Below are 22,406 nucleotides of genomic sequence, written 5' to 3'. Positions count from 1 at the left end.
GGTCTCTAACGTCTAAAAGAAAGTGGACTCTATCAGCATCTAGCCTCATCTTGCTAGGTATTCATAACTGTTATGATTATCTTGTAAGAAAACTGCTGCCCCCTACTGAGTAGAATGGAAAACAAACCTGCTATTCCCCACCCCACTGGCAGTCACGGAGCTTGCATATAACTGCTACACTGGGTCCTCTGCACATATGCTGTGGTTTTTTTTTTTTTATTTTGAAGATTTTGTTGGACTCCTAACAGTGGGAATGAGGCTGTCTCCAATTCTCTTGCCAATTATTTTCCCTCTACTGGGATGCCTTTGCCCAGCCTTGATATGAGGGTTTGTGCCTAGTCTTGTTGTATGGCTCTTTTTCAGGAGATATCCCTGGGAGGCCTACTCTTTCCTGAAGGGAAATGGAGGAGAATTGGATTGATGAGAGAGGAACAGTAGTCGGTGGGAGGAGTGGAGGGAGGGGAAATTGCAGTCTGGATGTATTGAAAACAAAAAAAATCAAAATAAAGAATAAAAATAGCAAATATAATCCTTGAAGAGTTCATATTTCCTACACCATAACTTATAGTTCATTCTTACTTTTTAATTTGTTTCTTGGGGATTTTTTTTTCTCTTAGGAGAAACAATGTTGTTTTGGTTTGGTGTTAGGTTAAATTCAGAAGCACACACACAACTAAGAATTTTCTCACCCTGTTATTACTGGAAAAGTGTGAGCATAGGTATAAAGCAGACTTGCTTCTTTCAATGTTTTAATCATATTAAATATATTTATATAGATATATCATATATATTCATGTTTCATATATATATATATAACAGAAGTAGATGTAGATAACAGAAGAAAGCAACAATATATAGTGCTCACATGATCATATCAGAGGCTTTGGAAGAACTTAAGCAGAAAGACAGCCAATCAGGGAGTATACCTAAGGTCACTTCGGATATATAATAGTAATGGCCTTAAAAGGAAAGAAAATCTTATGAAGAAACACTGAAGAAGAATAACTTTGGAATATAAACCATCTAAGAAAGTTTGGAGTGGGTGGCATCTAGTATATTCTCTATCATTAAAAGCGCTTTCTCTGTGAATGTTATTAAAAATTACTTTATTGCTGTCAGAAAACTGTGATGAAAGTAAGTGGGTAACAAAAGCCCCAATGAGTCAAAGAACCCTGTTGTTCCTCGAATGGATTGTGCCTCTTGAAACTGTCTTTTAAGATAGTTAGAATACAACATTGTTTTCTGTAAGGCAAAATAATTTGAATGAAGTACATCCCTGTAATTCAATGATGTCCCTCACTCATCCTGGATGACTAAGTCTTTCCCACATCAGTGAAATGCCATGTCTATTTTCTCCACTGGAAAAATCCCTGTATCAAGAATTGAACTATCTCACTGTGTATGCTGCCTTTGAATGGGAGCTCCTGTGAGTGTCTGTAGCAATATGTGGTGAGCGCTACATTCTCTCACAGCCTCATGCATGATGCACTCTGATTTTCATCCCCATTCCTTCTTCCTTCAAAGGATACTATTCTTCTAGGGAAAGGCAAACCACTAAGATCAACAAGAAAAAAGCCAGCTCACTCTCAAAGCTGCCTCTCCTCTTTGTTCTCCTGACCCTGACTTGCCAGCTCACTTTCCAGTTTGCCAGGTCCCCTTGGTCTGTGCAAAGGTCAGCCTCCTTTCCTCTTCCCCTAGCCTGAACTTTCTTTTAACTAAAAGCTTGGGCTGTTCTATCTCCACTGCCACATATTATTCAATACACCTAAAGTCTTCGTCAGAAATTCAATAGAAACAGGTTGTAAATGAAGAAGTACTATCCAAAGCATTTACTTCATACTTCTTACTGGTCAGGCAGGGGAGGAAGATAAAGGTTATTACTTACTTTTAGAACTAGAAATGGCTTGGAAGTTAAAAGTACTACAAAAGTCACACAGCATGTCAGTGCTGAACCCACCACTACTTCTAAAGTGACTGAAGACCTTCTACACCCGTGTATTTCCATGCATGCAAATGGAAGCATTAGGCAAACTTCCTTGTATAGAAAAGTGTACTTTGATCACTGACAATAGTGGGGAATCAATATGTCTAGCAGTGAAGAGCTTTAATGGCAAACTTGGATTCCCAAGATGATGAAAAAATAATACTGTTATTTGGTTAGCTGTATAAACTTGACAAATGACTTCATCTGTACTTGGGTGTTTTAATTTGTAAACTCAGAGAAATAATAGGAGCTTATTGTGTTATAGTAATGATTACATGAGTAATTCTCACTTGTTTATATAAATCTTTGGTACACAATACATATTCTCTATTGCTAGTAGTAATAATAATAATATTTAATACTAATATTTTCTCTGTTGACTCACTAGCTATGTCAAGGCCAATTTCATATGACAAAGTCATTTCTGTATTAGCCTAACCAGGTTCTTCATATATTGGGTCAGGGCCCAACTGGTTGAGTTCCCTGATCTTGGCCTCTACACATCCTCCCCAATCCCCATTTCTAGCCATGTTCTATACCCAGTGCCTGAGCCTAGTACATATACACAATGCCATACCATTCAGCTATAAAGAAAAATGAGATTGTGAAATTTGCAAGTAAATAGACAATGGGGAAATAGAAAATATAATGAATGAGTTAACCAAGCCCCAGAAAGACAAATGCCACATGTTCTCACTCATCTGTGGTTCCTAGCTCTAAATCTTCAGATATGCCTATATGGCCTGGTACAACTGCGAAAACTGAGAAAGTAATAATGGGATCATGGCATTCAAGATACCACTAGAGTAGGGGGATAGGAGAGTATAAGCCATTTGGAAAGGGTGAAATGGGGACAGAGTTTTAATTGGGTTTGGAGAAAGAAAATACAGAAAGAGATAGGGGAAGGAGAGTAAAGTATCATTAATGGTACCTGAAAAAACATACAAAATCATATTATTTATTTGCCTAAATAGCATATAATTCATTAGGCCTATGTATATTTGTGAATATATATACATATATGTATATATGTGTGTATATATATATATATATATATATATATATCTCCAAGACACACCTCAAATATTATAGGCTATTGTTGTTGCTCTTGATTGCCCATCAAAGGTTGAAAGTAATTCCCTAATGCTGTACACAGCATGCACTTCAGTCATGAGTCCTGGAGGATTATGAGTTGAATCTGCCCTGAAAGTCTCTGCCCTTTGGACTACCTTTCATAGTATAAGAAGATGTCCAATGAAGGAAGACAACCAATATTTCTTCCCAGATGGCAACATCTATGAACAAAAACAATGACGGGCATGACTAACCCTAAAGGTGTGATAGATGCACTCATATCTTGGTAGTGAATAACAGTTCTCTAATTGGACTTAAGGACCACTCAAAAGGGAGGACATCATGCCTGGTACTAGACACCTAGACAACCACTCAGGGCTAGAGAGGTCATGTATCATAAAGAAGAACCCACTTCTGCCATTTTTATTGCGCCAGCATATTTTCTTTCTTTTTATTTTCTCTCTCTTTTTTTTCAATCTTTATTAACTTGAATATTTCTTATTTACATTTCGATTGTTATTCCCCTTCTCGGTTTCCAGGGCACACTCTGCCCACATTTCTGACTCTAGAGGAAAACACCTAACGCCATCTGGGACCTTGGTGCATGGGGGCTCCTGGAAAAGGCGGCGCAGGCCCTCCTGGTTGCCACCCTCACAGAGAGCTCAAAAGCAGCACCCCCATGAGCAACTTGAGCCCCGGGACCACAGGTAAGACCAACTTTTCTGCTCCAAGCAACCTGCCTGGTGGACTCAGGACACACAGAGGCAAAATTCCTCTGGGACCGGACACTTCCGGTTTTTAGCTTGAGCCCCAACTGCTCCAGCATATTTTCTAACTGCATTCTAAATATCTAGCCTCATACCCATAAGTATGTGTAGCTCTCACCCTTCATCCAAAAACTTATCTTTGACTCAGAAGGAGACCATCACAGAAATCCACAACTGGTCAAAATATACACAGCAAGTGACTACATGGTAGCCAGTCCTCACTGTTACACCTACAACACTGTTCCTCCACATAAGGCTCAGGGAACATTCTAGAAGAGTAGGCAGAAAGATTGTAAGAGCCAGAAGAAAAGGAAGTCTTCTGGGAGATTGAATCTCCTAGAAACATCAGGAAGCTACACCCATGAAGTCTCAAGACCATGACTGCCTAGTTGGGTCCTAAACAAAGATGACAACAATAGACATGTTAGTGTGAAAGGGAAAGTCTCAGGAACCCTAACCCTACACAAAGAGCAGGAGTGTTAGTCTTTCCCATGGATGAGCCCTTGACTATTATCCAATAAAATCTGTCAATTCACATTCATATACATACAACTGGCACCAAACAAACTGAACAAGTCGTACTTTTTTTTTAAAGATTTATTTATTATATATAAGTACACTGTAGCTGTCTTCAGACACCAGAAGAGGGCATCTCATTACAGATGGTTATGAGCCACCATGTGGTTGCTGGAATTTGAACTCAGGACCTCTGGAAGAGCAGTCAGTGCTCTTAACCGCTGAACCATCTCTCCAGCCCCAAGTTGTACTTCTTTATTAAACATAATTTATGCATGTATTATATGTATATTGGAATACACACACAACTAAAGAAAAAGAGGGTATGATTTTGCGAGAGATCAAGGGAAGACAGATGAGAGAGGTCAGGGGAGACAAGGGAAGGGGGAAATGACGTAATTATGTTTTAATTTGGAAACAAAGAAAAAGGAAAGCTATTTCTCTTCTTGGTGCAGGTTACCTTAGCTCACCAGGGGTTAACCACAGTTGACAGTCTTTGATCATTCATGAACAGGCCAGTAGTTGTCCTGGATATGTCAATAATTCTATATGAAATGGTTGGCAGTCTATGGTGATGTCAGCGCTATGAACAATATAGCCAAACACAATGAAGATTGCCACTGACCTAACAATAATTCTCTACTGAATGTGAATTGGGGGACAGCTCTGAATAGATGAACACCATATGAAGCTTCACAGAAAAGCTCTTTTAAGCAATGCTAAGCAGGTATCAACCAAGCTATGAGCTGGAAAATCACCCCCACATCTGGCCACTAGTTCATTACATGCTACGTCTGTCTGCCTGATAACTGAATTTCTGAGTACTCACAAGCAAGGTCATAGTATTCAATTTCAGCATAACACATATCAAGTCAGGCACCTCACAATAGCACCATCACTTCAAACTTGTAAGAGACTTAGGTTACAAGAATATGCACCCCCAGGCCTGCCCCAGTCCCAGGGTTATGGGTGGCCCATGGTGAACTGAAAGCCCAGATCTCCAAAGAAAATCCCTGTGCTTCAGACTGCTTCACACTCTCCTTCACAGTAAGAAAACCTTCTACATTCCTTCCAGGAGGAAAGTGTTTGCTATGTATTACTGGGATGGAAATGTGTCTCTGTGGTACATGAACTTCCAAAGGGAATTGCAGCTGCAATACCTTGAGAGAAACATCTGCAAGAAAATTTCTACGTGGGAGGAAAAAGAAAAGTCTTTACGGCATCCTCCCCAAAGGGAAATTCCTGTAACCTTTTTCTGACAGGCAAGTAATAAGTATTCACACAGGAGCATATTGCTTATATTCCCCTGACAGGCAAGAACTATTTTTTTTTACTCTGGCAAAAAAATATGGAGGATAAACTGCAGGCATATTTCTTGTCCTGAGCCAGGTGCAAGATTTCATTGCTTGAGTGAAGCCAAAGGCAAAGAGTCAATAAAGTACTCAAAGCCTATAATAGGAGAAAAAAGTACATCTTAAAGTGAAGACTAAAGACAGGTCTTCAGGGATCCTACCTGCCTACGCTGGTTTCAGTCTGCAGAACACAGACAAGCCGTTAGACGCCGTTTTGCTTCTCTCAAAACAGAGATGTGCTTATTAAGAGTGATAGCCTCCTTCCAGGAGTGCACTGGGAAATGGCATTGCTGATAAGTAGGTGTCTGCCTCTCCTCTCTTTGTACATTCACCCCCCCTCCCCATACATTGAAGTATAAGATAGTTAGATAATACTGATGAGTGAGAGTTAGGCGGGGTAGATAAATCAGCTATGAAAAGGAAACACCAACCAGCTCCATCGTAGAACTTTATGTATCACTGATGATGATATTCAAACTTTCTGCATTTTATAAAACAGCATTGGAACAGGAGACAAATACTGTGAGTCTCCCATAGATCATAGCACTGAGAAGCATTATCTTGGTATCCTCTTTTTGTAGGATTATATTTTATTTAAAATAACCTACATATTAATATTAATAATTAATATTTTGTTCTTGTTGGGGTCTATAGATATATCAGTAGTAATAATATTAATACTATTTTTAGTTGTAGAATTGAACCTAGAGCTTTATGCATGCTAGGCAAGTGCTCTGCCATTGAACTACATTTCCAGCCCAATAATTAACCTTAAGACCTGAATGGAAAACTTTGTTTCCAGAACAGGTAAACATTAATGCTGTCAATTCTCCCGAGCAGTGGTAGCATTGAGGAAACAGAGGAAGTTTTGGAAGAAGAAAATTTCTCAGCAGAAATTTGATAGCCATTAGTCAGAAAATATACTTTTATCTTCAGTTACAAATGACTACACCTATAGTCTTAGACAATTTTTAAAGTGATGCTTGGTTATATCTGAATTATTTAGTTAGGCACTGCCCTGCTTTCTTGCTCTGTGGAGATAGTGGGAAAGCTTTAGTGGCAGCCCAAATGGTTGTAGACCAGCTTCAGCAAATTCACCACAAATACTAAGGAGACAGGTAGAGAATAGCATTGCATATTTATGTACTGAGTTAGTAAGGCAGCGAGGGTTTGCCATCAATGAGCAATAATGCATCTTTCCTTTCCCAGTGCCATAGCTTGATATGTGACTCTGTTAGTGCTCTGCTCTGAGTTTCTGCAGAGATGTGGTGGCTTCCTTTGTTGACATCTCAGTTTTCAATCTCTTTGTCCTAGTTTTCAGTCTTAAGTTTCTCATTCTTTTTCAATTCTCCAGTCTTTTCTGTACATTCCAAATTTCATACCTTGCTTTTATTCTTGTGATTCTCCGCTATTTCTGAGTCTGAGTACAACATTTCCTTTCTATGGGTTCTAAAGGCAGGGTCCAAGGCTCATTTTCCTCATGTTGTCAGAGGATTCACTTGAATCCAGTGAATCTCTTCTCCTCCATCATCAGCAGATGATGCACCATTTGCTCAGATTTCGCCACCCTGAATGCCATAGAACCAATGCTTTATTTGTCTGATTATCTATTCTATATATGTGTGTGTTTACCTATATGTATGTATACATCAATTCCTGGTGTCATGGAGGACAGGAGAGGGTATCAGATTCCTTGGGGCTGGAATTAGAGGTGGTGCTTTTTTTCTCCTCACAGGAAACTTCATTGGAGACAATGTTATAGTCTTCAAATAGCTACTCTAATGATGGAGTTACTGGACATCCTTTCAGGACTGGGAGAGATTCTTATGCTCAGGGACAGGAGAGTGGCTTCCCAATCCCATCTTTAACAGGAACTAATAGTAGAACAGATCAGCTAACAAACCTTCCAAGGGTTAGAAGTCAGCAGTATTTTGCTGCATGATCTCTGAAAAGCAAATGGCAAAATGTGAGAACATCCTGCCAGGCAAGATGACTAGGAAATATGCAAGGCCGGGTGACATCTGGCCCACTGAATGAAGGTTACACTTCTATACTACAAGATGATTAAGAAATATTAGTGACTTTTTTTCTGGAAAATATATTCAAGACTCCTACTTCAAGGAACAATTAAATGAACAGCTAATTTTAAATTTTTAAATGGCGAGGCCTTCACAAGTTTCCGAGTCTGCTGCTGATGTCTTTTCAGCTCTCTGCTCCCTTCTATTGAGGAAGAGCTGGAGAATCCTTGCGTCAGGGCTGGTTTTTACTAAGTGCTTGAGGAGGCACTTGAGTTTAATTGCAGCCAGCCAACCTACTTCCCAGGAGTGGTGAGGCAGGTGTTGAGCTGAGGAAAGGCAGGATGTGGGCAGGAGATGAATTCAGTCCTTCCCAGTGCATTCTAATGTGCTTTCAGCTACCCTGGCCTTATCCAATAAGCCTTAAATGGAGCTGAAGTAACTGAACTCCCCTATTTCAGTGAAATGTTTGTTTTCAAAGCCCTTATTTCTTGGCAAAGGGATTTAAGGATAAAGGAATGTCTATCTAGGGGGCCTGATTATTAAAGAACCATCGAAGTATACAAAACCCATTTTAGCAATATTAGTATGCTTTATGAGACAATATAGTGGTAAACCTTTATAAAGGTACAGTGGAAATATATTAGGTCGGGGAGGTGGTGAATGAAAAATCCACACAATGATGATGATCACAACAGAAATACTCTGCCTTCATCATTCTGGCTCCTGCACTGTTAAGATGAACTGAAGTCTGTAACAGAAAACCTCTGACATCTCAATATCTTAAAATGCAAGTCCTAAGTGCAAAACCAATATGGATATCTTTGTGGGTCAGAGGAGTCAGTCATCCAGGTAGTCATTCTCCTTGATCTTTCGTCCTGTTTACTACACGGATGCAAAAGTCACTCTGAGCACCAATAGCTAGCCAGTAGTCAGGAGAAACAATAGAACGGCACATGGAATGATTTTATAAATATAGATATAAAAGTGACACAATTTCCATCTATATTCTATTTCATGTCTCACATGGCCATGAATCATTTTTTGGATGCCCAGAAATATACAGCCTATGTGATTAGGAGCTAAAGAAAAGATGTGTGGTGCTGGGGAGAGGGCCCAGTGAGTAGGAGTGATTGAAGCCCAAGGATAAAGACCTGTTTTTGAATCCTCAGTGGCCACCTGAAAACCTGGGCATGACCCTATGTGCCCAGAACCCCAGCACTTAAAGTGGTAGAAGAACACGGGGCAGCATATGAGGGTCACAAGGCTTGCTGGCCAGCCAGCTTTTGTAAGGGGGTACTTGCTCCAGGTTCCGTGAAGAACTTTTGCCAAGGGCCTCAGAACACTGGAAGTCTCCTTCTTTGACCCCCTCACACATAAGCACAGGAATGTAGTCATGCGTGCATGCACACTGTACACACACACACACACACACACACACACACACACACACACACACACACACACCATAGCACAGCACATACCTAACACATACAGAATGTTTAAAAAGAAGAGTAAGGAAACAGGCAACACTTGTAACATATTTTATTATTATCCCCTCCCTCAGGAGTCCTCTCAGATACTTTTCTCCCAATTCTTTCTGCCTTGTGGGCAGACCTTCTTTAGTCATTGCTAGCCCTTGTGCATCTTCCCATTTTATTTCCAAGGACATCCATAGCCTCCTGCTTCTCAAAATATGGGTCTGGGAACTCCAGTAGCTGAAGCAATTCATAAGCTTGATAAGACTCATATTCCTGCACACCACTGTCAAGCTACAGAATGAGGCTTTCTGCAGGTCAGAAATTGGTATGTTTGTCTTGAGTGATTCTGAAGTACACTGTGAATGTGATCGCTGACCTGGAAGACTTGTAATTTGTGCCCTTGATCAGGCAAGATCTATAACTCTTCTCTAACTTGTTTACATCTTGACAGACTTTTCAAAAAATATCTAGTTTCTCTGTAGGTACTGGTGGTTCTTCTTCTGTCTATTCCCCCAGTCAGTGTCTAACTCCGCATTAGGCACATGATAGAAGCTCAAAGCACATTGATGGTGAGTTGGTCAACAGAATAGAAAGCTGCCTAGTATCATGTGTTAAAGAAGATTTCTCGATTTAGAAAGATACAGTCAGAGGGAACATGGCAAGAGCACTGAAATCATGAATGGCAGAAGTAGCATGAAGTAGAACTTGCTTGTTTCTTCTGGGCAACACCAGAGTTCATCTTCTTCCTTCAAGAACAAAACAACCAATCACTTTTGACAGAAAAGAGGCAAAGGAGTGGCTTCATATGCCTATAAATATATGGAAAGAGCTCTTTCTCCTAAGAAGAGAGGAAAAATCGTAGATATAATCTAATACTTGGGTAGGAACTGAGAAGTTGGAGGGCATAACTAACCTCTGAGGAGGTTTCCTGACAATGAAATGACAACATTATCACAAAATGCCACATTTTCCTACAATTGTGGTTAGGTTCTACTTTTAAACAATAGAATCTTGGGACTCTTGACTCTGTCCAGTGGACACAAACACACACACACACACACACACACACACACACACACACACACACACACACACACACACCAGGTATTTTTACAGAGGAAAACTGGCAAGATGGAATAAATGCTGTGCCACAAACCATATACATCTAAATCAGGTCACTAACCTTGGCCCTCTGAGGACATGAGCTTAAAGAAAAGAGCCCTGGGGGCTCTGCCTCTCTTTGCAGTGTTCATCTTGGGCTGGTCTTGCCTCTGATCTTAGGTTACTCTGTTCCACTTCTCTGAACCAATCTGGCCTCTGAACCTTGCTTTCATCTGTCTCTCTTCCATGCTAATACTTTGCACTCAAGCAAATAAGTCTTAGAGTTTTTTTTTCTTTAAAATCTGGAGGAAGAGTAAGGAAAATACTCTCATTCGCTGTCACTTTGAAAACAAAAAGCTTTTCTGTCCCAAGTCAAGTTGGCAAGACCTGGGTTTTCTTTCTTTCTTTTCTTCCCCCTTAACCCCCAAGGACCTGGATTTTCTACCTCAGCCCCTTAGAAGTGAAACTTAGTGAATCCACTTGATGTCAGAACACTGAGCACTTTCCGGAGACAGTCCCTGAGAAGGCCTCCCCAATTTGAGTCACAGAATGACAATCATGCTTGTCCCAAAGCTCATCTGAAATAGGGGAAAGGACTTCAAAGAAGGGTGAAAAAAAAGAATGTTTAACTTTTCAACACTGTCAAAATCTATTCAGGCTGCTGGTCACCATCTTAGGGGCCAATAAGAAGGGGGATTTCACAAGTACCACCTGAAGTACCAAGAACCAGGCTAGTTTATTTAACAGTCCCTCAGGTAAATTCAGGCACACAATGGCTCCCGTTAACTATCTCCATTGTTTCCCAAAGAGGACAAAGGCATCAAATCACTTGGCCAAAGTCACAGGCTAAGAGGAATTTGAGCAAAGAAGTGATTGACTCCAGAGTGCAAATAATACTATAACATAACTGCTAAAATACTACTACTGAAACCATGAGAGGACTTGCCAGGTGTCTATTTAGTCACAATGTTGTTTGCCAATAAACACAAGCTTCCTAAAGGCAGAAACCACATGTAATCAGAATATAGGAATTTGAAAATGATATTACAATGTTCCTTCTGGCACTAAGCCATTAGGAGACAGGATGCTATCTAGAAAAATGTGAGGTTTCAAACGATGGTTGAAGAGAAGACTTTGTGTAAAGGGTTGTGGGGAGAAATGGGTACAGATAATATATCTAGAAGCTCCTTCACGGAGAGATAGCATAGACTTCTGGAAGAGCATGGAGCACAGCTACAAAACTGGAAAATGAGTGCTATCATAGCATAAACAATTAATATGTGAAAAGCAAGGTAGAAGAGAATGGAGTGGAAATGCTATACCATGAGTGCTTTTAAATGGGAATACCTACATTACCAAAGATGGACTAACTGCTTCAAAACCATCCTCAAAGCTCCAGTGAGTCAGGCTCTGAAAATTTTCACCAGTTCCACAATAGGAGTGTTATTGCATTGCTCCTCAGATATATCTCCTGTTGCTTCAAGAACATGTTTTAATATTAAAGTGACTTGATAACAATGCTCACTGTATTTGTACATTAAGACATTGGTACAGGATGTGAAATGTTCTTAGCCCACAGCAAGGATGGTTTAAAGGAAAGATCACGTTCCAAGTAATGAAATAAAATACTATTTAAATGAAACAAACTGTTTAAGAAACTATAAAGAAAGCTTATGAATGTGTCTTTTTTTTATTAAAGTCCTTAGTATCCTAATTGATTCAGAAGCAAAAAAAGTAACAAAGATACTGATTCAGAAGCAAAAAAAGTAACAAAGATACTTATTGATTTCCCATCACCTTCCAAGCAAGATAGAGCAGATGTTTATGTAAAATTCCTTATACTAATTGTCACATTACATTTTTCCAGCATCCTTGATCCCACTCATCCTATAAAATTTAGATTCACAGAAGTCCTTATTCTGCTGTTCTCTCACCACTGAGTGTAAAATGTTAGAAGACTAAGCTTTAAAATCATTTATGCCTCCGATTCCTTATTAGAACAGATTAACAATGTAATGAGAAAACATTCGAACAACTGCTCTGGTGGCAGATAATATTAGACTCATCGAAGTCATCCTCACCAGAATAGTCAGTTGGAATTAAAGAGAAACTGTCCCAAATAAGATATCTCACTAACTCTACCTCTCCCTCTCCCTCTCTCCTCTTCTCCCTCCTCCTCCATCTCCCTCCCTCTCCTTCCCCTTCCCCTCCCCCTCTTTCTCCCTCTCCCTCTCCCTTTCCTTTTCTTTCTCCTCTCCTTCTCCCTCTCCCTCTCTCTCCCCCTCCCCTCCCTTTCCCCACCTCCCTCTGTGTGCGTGTGTGTGTGTGTGTGTGTGTGTGCGTGTGCGTGCGCGCGCGCACACATGCACGCGCATGTATGTGGTGTAAGCGGGGGCAGAGTCAAATAGCACAACAGTGAAACAGAAAACATTTTCTATGACATCACATGTATGTGTTTTACCACAGCCATAGGTCCACAAAGTCTTATGTACAATCAGAATACCAAAAATGGGCAAGCCACTAACCCCTTGCTAAAAAGTTGTGTATCAAATTTACATTAGACACAAAGTGTTACAACCTAGAAGTTCATCAAGTCCATTCCTTTCCATCCAAGTTGCATAGCTTGAGTGTATTTCTGAAAGCAAGGGGAAAAAAGAGAGGCAGGAAGTTACTGCCTATACTACATATCCCATAACCCCAGCCAGCACAGAATGGACATAGTCAGTTTTCAGATCTGGTTGAACCTGGAAATTAAGTGTAGTCATTATGTCTGGAAATACCAGTCTGAGCAGGTTAGAGCCCCACAGCCTTTGCCTCCGTGCTAGACTAAGACACTGAAGTTATATTAGTCATAGAGCAAAGGGATTGTCTCTACCACTCCTCCTCCAAGCTCCACCTATTAGGAAGCAGAGGACAGAACACAGAACAAGAATATCTAACAGTCCAATGTTGTATACTTGCTTTGTGAGACTTAGCAATGGTAGAAACAGAAGCCTTTATTCACAACCTGCAACTCAAAGAAGAAAGCTATAGATTGGCCCTGTATCACCTACAGACCTATATACAGGTTGCAACATGTTTAAGAGTTGGTTTCATGAATGGCAGACTTGGAGTGGGCCTGTGGCATAGACCTTCTGCCCCACAGGCCATAGAGGATGAAGGGGACATACAAGATTGATACATGTCAGCCTACCAACATTTTGGGTATCCAGGGGACTCTCTGGGCTGCTCACCTACCAGCCTAATGAGACACAAGGATCCCAAGTCAGGTAGTATTACATGGAATCTGAAATCTAAGTTCTGAACCCAAATTGGGTGAATGCAGATTTGGGCCTGCATCACAACCAGCAGGTTTGTTGTGACTATGACATTCAGCTATGACCTATTTCAGATGATCAGCAGATCTGCCTTCAACAATATGGTTCCAACCTTGGATAGTATAACATAGTCTAACACCCCTGCTTACTGTGTGTAGTAGAAAGTCGTAAGCACTTTGTCCTAGTCGTAAGTTTTTGTCCTAGAATTTAATGCTGACTTATTGGGAATATCTTGATGGTCCATACCCCCTAGCCTTACTTAATATAGAGCGCCCATATAAGAAGAAGACAGGGAGCCCTTGTCTGTTGATATTTCCTTGCATGTGGCTGGTCTTGACACTGGTCTTGAACAGACGCCTCAACAGTAGGCAATCTATAGGTATCTGGGCCTTAGGCCTAATGAGTGCAATACTCGTCTTGGTGATCTGTGCGCTTAAGATATGGCACAAGTTGGTAGAACTGGTGGTCTCAATCATGAAGTGTTTAGGAATCAGTCCAAACAGTGACTCTGTGCAAAGCCTGGTTAAATCTCATTGTGAGTGAACGGAGACATCTTTATTTGTCTTGACCATAAAGAGAGCATTCTGGGCATTGATTGCATGTTCTAGGTACTCCTTTAAGTCTGAGCAACATTGATTTCTTTTTTTTTTTTAAACAAATCTAAGCATGTGTCGCCCTCTATTGGTGAAACAGAGAAAACATATACTAAGTCTATTCCTGGCCATCCAGGACTCTGGCGCCACCTAGTGTTAAAATGGTGAAGGTGACCACGCGCTCAAAGAATACATACACAGCTGTATAGACTTTCTAGAAACAGGCACAAGGCCAAGTTAGAAAGACCAGATTAACAAGTCCTTCACTGCACAGATAACACTGTCCACCACAAACATCAAGAAATTTCAGAAAACCATCACATCCTTAAACAAAATAAGGTAAGGAGCCAGAAACTAACCAGATAGTAATAAGTACAAGAAAAGTTAAGGTACAGAACTTAACGGCTTTGTCTTAAAAAAAAAATCTTAAAAAAAAAAAACATTTTTTGAAGAAAACAAACACATGAGTCAATACTCCAACAGAGAAACTTCAAAAAGAAATAGAAGTAATTCATAAAGAGAAACTGAATTTCCTAAACTGAGACACTGAGACATATACTCAGTAAAAGTTAAAGTGAGCAAAGATATCAATCACAGGAATTAATGGCTCAAAGGAAAAGTATTGAAAAATCCACATTCAAAGGATGTAAAACAATAAATAAACTAAATGAAGACAATCCGATGGAATTATAGTCAGTACTAAATGAATAATGACTCTGTTTACTGGGGTCAAAGTGAGTCTGGAGAACACTAACAATGAAACCTATCAAATGTTCTACAATATTCACTCAAAGAAATAGTAACAAGAACGTCCCAACACCTAGGGAGAGATAGAAAAATCTGAGCAACATGATAATCAAAGGCCATCAGTGACATTTAATTCAGGTAAGCTATCTTCAAGGTATCTTAGGACCAAAAGATTGGAAACAAATAACACACACGTATGACCCAGTGTACCTAACAGCAGACATCTCAGTAAATTCTGTATAGACCAGGAAATAATGGCGTGGGATTTTCACAGAGTAAGTGATGGGTTTGACAGGGTGCATACGTAATACCATTGCTGGAAAAGCAGAGAGAGAGGAGGATTCTGGGGACTTGCTAATCAGCCAATGTAATTGAGTCCAAGGTTCAGTGAGAGAACCCTCGTCTCAAATAAGAACAAACAAGATATTAAAGAGCATGCAGATACAGGCATGAATAGTACATGTTTAAACCTGGAGTAGTAGCTTACCTTCTGAAATGTTTATCTATGGATAGACATTTATACCATGTAATTTCTTTGTGTACATATGGAGCACATTTAAATCTTTACTTAAAATGATGCTATCTATGTATGAACAAATATAACGGCAAGTCTATACATGTTAAATAAACAAATAAATAAATGCATAAATAAGGTGGAGAGCAACAGAAAAGAACACACAACATTAACCTTTGGCCTATACACACATGCACACACACATGAACACAAACATACATGCACCTAACAATCACACTGAGATGCCATTACTTCAAAATAATGTATTAGAAGTCAAAGTAAATTTTTGTAGGCCTTCTTACCTCCACAAAGAAAAAAATACATAGGCAATAAATAAAAGTAATAGGCAAGGGATTAAAATATTCAAATAAAGGAAATCACACAACCATTAAAATGGATTGTAAGACACTTGTTTTAAAAAAGGAAAAAATACAGTAAAATTTGAATGCAAGGTACAAAATAGTTATAGTAAGACCTCACCTATTAACAGCTGCCTCACATGGTTTTAATACATTAAGTTTGTCAATTAGAGTATGTAGAAATGTTTGTACATTCAAAAGTGTAAGGCCATATGCATGTCACTTCTAAGACAGTCACACAACTTCTAAAAACACATGAAGGTTAAAGATAAAGGATCTGAAGAAGCTGGTTCATGCAATGGGATCGGGACAGAAACAGAAAAGCCATATTGTATTATACATAAACAGACCTTATATCAAAATCAGTGAAAAGAGACTAAGACAGCTGTAGGGAGCGGCGCGGTAAAACAAAGATGGCGCCGACATCCAGTCCCGTCTGGTAGTAAGCAATTTATCGCGCATGTGCAGGCTTGTCCCCTTGCCAGGGCGGCCGTAGGATAATGAGGTGATCTGGCGTCCTCCTGTGGTGAACAACAGTACTGTGCATGCGCGGGTTTGCACCTGGCGTCAATCTGGCCAGAGCGGTACCATGCTAATTGGGTGATTCATGCACCGCCAATCCCTGGAGGACAAGTAGCAGGGATGATAGTGGGGTGATTCGTGCTCCACCAATTCCTGAAGGACAATTAGCATAGCCACAGCCTGTTGTGTATATTAAGCGAGCGCTTTTGCCGCTCAAGGTCCCCGTATCAGCAATGAGGTGGTCCTGCAATAAAGGCTGTTGAGAAGAATCCAACTGTGTTGTGTCTTCCTTGCTGGCTGAGGTGGGCGTGACAGACAGCCATTATAAAATAGTAAAGGGCTTGATTCGCTTAGAGGAAACAATTCAGAATACATTTTCACTGAATACTCCAACACTCAAGTGTGCAAAGCAAGCATTAGTAGAGCTAAAAGGAGCAAGAGGCTCCGCTCCAATATCAGCCAGTATCTTGAGAGCCCCTTTCAGCAATGGATGGTTAATCCATACCGAAACTAAATAAAGAAGTCTCCTGATTAAATTGCACTCTATAGTATATTTACAAAGCTTCCTTAGCATTAGCTGTGACCTGAGACACTAAATCCAGCCACACTAGCCAGTTTTGGTTCATGAAACTCCAAATCATGATTCCCTCTCTCCCTGTTTCTTCGTCCACTTCGATGATAACCTTGGGATAGATATGTTGAAATTGATAGACACAAATGATGTAAGTAACGTTAGTCACTGAGGTAGAGTCTCTAGCCAATCCAGAGCATCCAATTTAGACTTGAGTATTGATAGTAGAAGAGCTCTGTAAAACTATTGAGATCTAGGGTTTTAGTGTTACTGCTTCATTACACTAATACCCAGGAAGATACCCTAAGGATGAAATATGGGACAGATACATGTTGGATGCCATGGAGGAAAAATCAGAGCTGAACAATTCTATGGTAGGAGATAATGGCCAATTCAGTAGGATACCTCAGTTACCTCAGTTCTGGGATGGAAGGAGTGAAAACATCAACACAAAGCTGTGCTGTGTTAATTCACCTCAGGATGGCCCTTCGTATAGAAATAAACCTAGAGCCACAAATGGTGGTGCTTATATTCATACCTCTGATCCCTACTCATCTTCTTGCTCAAAAAGAACAGATTTATAGTTGGAACCATTTAAAACTTATGGAGATTAAAGTATCTTATATAAGGGGTCAATAGGTATTATACAAGCGATCCATTTTTTTTTCCTTAAGCCGAGCAGTAATTTACAGGTTTCTGTGAGTTGCACAAGTCATTGCAGCCAATACCCAAGGGAGAACTTAAGAAAGAAGCAAGAAGCACTTCCATTAGCCCACAATTAATTCAGTTTAGGCTGCCTCCATGAAATTCAACCACCCTAAAGAACAGTAAAACATTCAATTATAAATATTGACATATTATTTGGCCCTGGGGACAAAAGGAAAAAATGTATTTGTATTTTCACACTGAATTTAGGAGATGACCCAGTGGCCACCTATTCAGAATGAGCAACATTTGGGAGACACTCTAGTGATTTAAAAGATATCGACAGAAGGGACCGACCAGATAAACAGTTCTCTGCACCCAAATCCCGTGGGAGGGAGAGCAAAACCTTCAGAGAGGTAGAAACGCCTGGGAAAACAGAAGAGACTGCACTCTGCAGACATCTCTGACGCCAGAGGAAAACAGCAAACGCCATCTGGAACCCTGGTACACTGAAGCTGCCGGAAAGGGCGGCTCACATCTTCCTGGTTACTGCCACCTCGGAGAGCTCGTAGGCAGGACCCCACGAGCAAACGTGAGCCTCGGGACCAAAGGTAAGACCAACTTTTCTGCTGCAAGTGACCTGCCTGGTGAACTCAAGACACAGGCCCACAGGAACAGCTGAAGACCTGTAGATAGGAAAAACTACACACAGGAAAGCAGAACACTCTGTCCCCATAACTGGCTGAAAGAAAACAGGAAAACAGGTCTACAGCACTCCTAACACACAGGCTTGTAGGACAGTCTAGCAACTGTCAGAAATAGCAGAACAAAGTAACACTACAGATAATCTGATGGCGAGAGGCAAGGACAGGAACCCAAGCAACAGAAACCAAAATTACATGGCATCATCAGAGCCCAATTCTCCCACCAAAGCAAACACGGAATATCCAAACACACCAGAAAAGCAAGATCTAGTTTCAAAATCATATTTGATCATGATGCTGGAGGACTTAAAGAAAGACGTGAAGAACTCCCTTAGAGAACAAGTAGAAGCCTACAGAGAGGAATCGCAAAAATCCCTGAAAGAATTCCAGGAAAACAAAAATAAACGAGTAGAAACCCATAGAGAGCAGTCACAAAAATCCCTGAAAGAATTCCAGTAGAACACAATCAAACAGTTGAAGGAATTAAAAATGGAAATAGAAGCAATCAACAAAGAACACATGGAAATAACCCTGGATATAGAAAACCAAAAGAAGAGACAAGGAGCTGTAGATATGTGCTTCACCAACAGAATACAAGAATGGAAGAGAGAATCTCAGGAGCAGAAGATTCCATAGAAATCATTGACTCAACTGTCAAAGATAATGTAAAGGGGAAAAAGCTACTGGTCCAAAACATACAGGAAATCCAGGACTCAAAGAGAAGATCAAACTTAAGGATAATAGGTATAGAAGAGAGTGAAGACTCCCAGCTCAAAGAACCAGTAAATATCTTCAACAAAATCATAGAATAAAACTTCCCTTACCTAAAAAAAGAGATACCCATAGACATGCAAGAAGCCTACAGAACTCCAAATAGATTGGACCATAAAAGAAACACCTCCCGTCACATAATTGTCAAAACACCAAACGCACAAAATAAAGAAAGAATATTTAAAAGCAGTAAGGGAAAAAGGTCAAGTAACATACAAAGGCAGACCTATCAGAATCACACCAGACTTTTCGCCAGAGACTATGAAACCCAGAAGATACTGGACAGATGTCATACAGACCCTAAGAGAACACAAATGCCAGCCCAGGTTACTGTATCCTGCAAAACTCTCAATTAACATAGATGGAGAAACCAAGATATTCCATGACAAAACCAAATTTACACAATAGCTTTCTACAAATCCAGCACTACAAAGGATAATAAATGGTAAAGCCCAACATAAGGAGGCAAGCTATACCCTAGAAGAAGCAAGAAACTACTCGTCTTGGCAACAAAACAAAGAGAAGAAAAGCACACAAACATAACCTCATATCCAAATATGAATATAACAGGAAGCAATAATCACTATTCCTTAATATCTCTCAACATCAATGGCCTCAACTCCCCTATAAAAAGACATAGATTAACAAACTGGATATGCAACGAGGACCCTGCATTCCGGGGCCTACAGGAAACACACCTCAGAGACAAAGACAGACACTACCTCAGAGTAAAAGGCTGGAAAACAACTTTCCAAGCAAATGGTCAGAAGAAGCAAGCTGGAGTAGCCATTCTAATATCAAATAAAATCAATTTTCAACTAAAATTCATCAAAAAAGATAAGGAAGGACACTTCATAATCATCAAAGGGAAAATGCACCAAGAAGAACTCTCAATCCTAAATATCTATGCCCCAAATACAAGGGCACCTACATACGTAAAAGAAACCTTACTAAAGCTCAAAACACACATTGCACCTCACACAATAATAGTGGGAGATTTCAACACCCCACTCTCATCAATGGACAGATCATGGAAACAGAAATTAAACAGAGATGTCGACAGACTAAGAGAAGTCATGAGCCAAATGGACTTAACAGATATTTATAGAACATTCTATCCTAAAGCAAAAGGATATACCTTCTTCTCAGCTCCTCATGGTACTTTCTCCAAAACTGACCATATAATTGGTCAAAAAACGGGCCTCAACAGGTACAGAAAGATAGAAATAATCCCATGAGTGCTATCAGACCACCACGGCCTAAAACTGGTCTTCAATAATAATAAGGGAAGAATGCCCACATATACGTGGAAATTGAACAATGCTCTACTCAATGATAACCTGGTCAAGGAAGAAATAAAGAAAGAAATTAAAAACTTTAGAATTTAATGAAAATGAAGGTACAACATACCCAAACTTATGGGACACAATGAAAGCTGTGCTAAGAGAAAAACTCATAGCTCTGAGTGCCTGCAGAAAGAAACAGGAAAGAGCATATGTCAGCAGCTTGACAGCACACCTAAAAGCTCTAGAAGAAAAAGAAGCAAATACACCCAGGAGGAGTAGAAGGCAGGAAATAATCAAACTCAGAGCTGAAATCAACCAAGTACAAACAAAAAGGACCATAGAAAGAATCAAAAGAACCAAAAGTTGGTTCTTTGAGAAAATCAACAAGATAGATAAACCCTTAGCCAGACTAACGAGAGGACACAGAGAGTGTGTCCAAATTAACAAAATCAGAAATGAAAAGGGAGACATGACTACAGATTCAGAGGAAATTCAAAAAATCATCAGATCTTACTATAAAAGCCTATATTTAACAAAACTTGAAAATCTGCAGGAAATGGACAATTTCCTAGACAGATACCAGGTACCGAAGTTAAATCAGGAACAGATAAACCACATAAACAACCCCATAACTCCTAAGGAAATATAAGCAGTCATTAAAGGTCTCGCAACCAAAAAGAGCCCAGGTCCAGACGGGTTTAGTGCAGAATTCTATCAGACCTTCATAGAAGACCTCATACCAATACTATCCAAACTATTCCACAAAATTGAAACAGATGGAGCACTACCGAATTCGTTCTATGAAGCCACAATTACTCTTATACCTAAACCACACAAAGACCCAACAAAGAAAGAGAACTTCAGACCAATTTCCCTTATGAATATCAACGCAAAAATACTCAATAAAATTCTGGCAAACCGAATCCAAGAGCACATCAAAACAATCATCCACCAAGATCAAGTAGGCTTCATCCCAGGCATGCAGGGATGGTTTAATATACGGAAAACCATCAACGTGATCCATTATATAAACAAACTGAAAGAACAAAACCACATGATCATTTCATTAGATGCTGAGAAAGCATTTGACAAAATTCAATACCCCTTCATGATAAAAGTCCTGGAAAGAATTGGAATTCAAGGCCCATACCTAAACATAGTAAAATCCATATACAGCAAACCAGTTGCTAACATTAAACTAAATGGAGAGAAACTTGAAGCAATCCCACTAAAATCAGGGACTAGACAAGGCTGCCCACTCTCTCCCTACTTATTCAATATAGTTCTTGAAGTTCTAGCCAGAGAAATCAGACAACAAAAGGAGGTCAAGGGGATAAAGATCAGAAAAGAAGAAGTCAAAATATCACTATTTGCAGATGATATGATAGTATATTTAAGTGATCCCAAAAGTTCCACCAGAGAACTACTAAAGCTGATAAACAACTTCAGCAAAGTGGCTGGGTATAAAATTAACTCAAATAAATCAGTAGCCTTCCTCTACACAAAAGAGAAACAAACCGAGAAAGAAATTAGGGAAATGACACCCTTCAAAATAGACCCAAACAATATAAAGTACCTTGGTGTGACTTTAACCAAGCAAGTAAAAGAACTCTACAATAAGAACTTCAAGCCTCTGAAGAAAGAAATTGAAGAAGACCTCAGAAGATGGAAAGATCTCCCATGCTCATGGATTGGCAGGATTAATATAGTAAAAATGGCCATTTTACCAAAAGCGATCAACAGATTCAATGCAATCCCCATCAAAATACCAATCCAATTCTTCAAAGGGTTAGACAGAACAATTTGCAAATTCATCTGGAAACACAAAAAACCCAGGATAGCTAAAACTATGCTCAACAATAAAAGGACTTCAAGGGGAATCACTATCCCTGAACTCAAGCAGTATTACAGAGCAATAGTGATAAAAACTGTGTGGTATTGGTACAGAGACAGACAGATAGACCAATGGAACAGAATTAAAGACCCAGAAATGAACCCATACACCTATGGGCACTTGATTTTTGACAAAGGAACCAAAACCATCAAATGGAAAAAAGACAGCATTTTCAGCAAATGGTGCTGGTTCA

At 39.8% G+C, this 22,406-nt stretch overlaps 1 protein-coding gene across 1 annotated transcript in view; it reads right to left on the bottom strand.

Moving 5' to 3' along the window:
- Positions 1 to 22,406, bottom strand: part of Il1rapl2 (interleukin 1 receptor accessory protein-like 2) — a 1,532,967-nt gene that overhangs the window by 1,460,445 nt on the left and 50,116 nt on the right. The window lies entirely within an intron of this gene.

The sequence above is a fragment of the Rattus norvegicus genome, chromosome X, assembly GCF_036323735.1.
Source record: "Rattus norvegicus strain BN/NHsdMcwi chromosome X, GRCr8, whole genome shotgun sequence".
Lineage (NCBI taxonomy): Eukaryota > Metazoa > Chordata > Mammalia > Rodentia > Muridae > Rattus > Rattus norvegicus.
Note: the sequence above shows the minus strand (reverse complement) of the source record. Positions and strands in the feature narration are given on the sequence as shown.